The following is a 1,146-nucleotide window of genomic DNA, read 5'->3' on the forward strand; positions in this document are numbered from 1 at the left end:
ATTAGGTTGCATCATACTTGTGCCTGACATAATATAACTAAAACATGTACAAACGAAAATGCACTGGTCCCATTTCCTCCTTATATATCACAAATGAATAAATCATAAATATTTGATGCACACATAAATGTCCAAAAGCCAATCTCTGGCTCATAGGCACACAACCTCATTCAGTCCATAGGCCTAGAGTCCATATCTGAGCCATATTACCACTTCTGCCACCATCTCTTCTGTGGCTACTTCTTCAGGCAGAGGCCCCTCACACTCTTCCTTCTTGATGTCCTGGGATTGTCCATTCCTGAAATGAAAAGTAACTATTCCCTCCTTTTAGCTACATATCTTCTACAATTACAGTTCTGACAATCACAACCAATACTACTAACAATTACAATTGAAATAATAAAATCTTATCAGTATCATTCTGTACCCTCTTTTCACCAGACCCATCTGGAAAAGAGCAAAACTAGTCAGTGGGGATTTTCCCTTGACCCCCTCATTCTAAAACCAAGCACACCCATGAAAATTTGTCAAATCAGTCACTTCATGCATTTATAGCAATGTTGTTGTTGTTATGTGTTGTGGAGTCGGTTCTGACTCATAGCCACCCTGCATAGGGTTTCTGAGGCTGTAAATCTTTACAGGAGCAGAAAGTCTCATCTTTCTCCTGTGGAATAGCTGGTAGTTTCAAACTGCTAACCATGGGATTAGTAGCCTGATTCGTAACTGTAAAAGGCCTTAGTTCAAGAAAATGCACTTGGAGGCTCAGTGACCTAAATGACAAGCCTTTATTCAGCGGATTCGTGGAGACAGACAGCACATATGCTGAAGTGCTGACAAGGGTCTGTCTGCCCACTACCTTTTCTCTAGACCCTTTTATAGTGAAAACACAACTTAGGTGGCAAACAGATTCCTGGAGATACAACCAGTTTGGCTTTAACAAAAACTTTTATGATTTTGTTTGGCCTAACTACATAATTGCATTTATGTCATAGCCCAAGAAGTAAAGAGGCAAGAAGGCAGTGACCAGATTTAAGATAAATATTGGCCGGTCATCCGCTATTCATTTTGTGTGTCACCATGGTCCATCGAGAAGGAGAATCTAGAGCTTAATCATAATTCACTTTAAATTTACATCAAACACAAGTT

Source organism: Chrysochloris asiatica, unplaced genomic scaffold, assembly GCF_000296735.1.
Source record: "Chrysochloris asiatica unplaced genomic scaffold, ChrAsi1.0 scaffold00491, whole genome shotgun sequence".
Classification (NCBI taxonomy): domain Eukaryota; kingdom Metazoa; phylum Chordata; class Mammalia; order Afrosoricida; family Chrysochloridae; genus Chrysochloris; species Chrysochloris asiatica.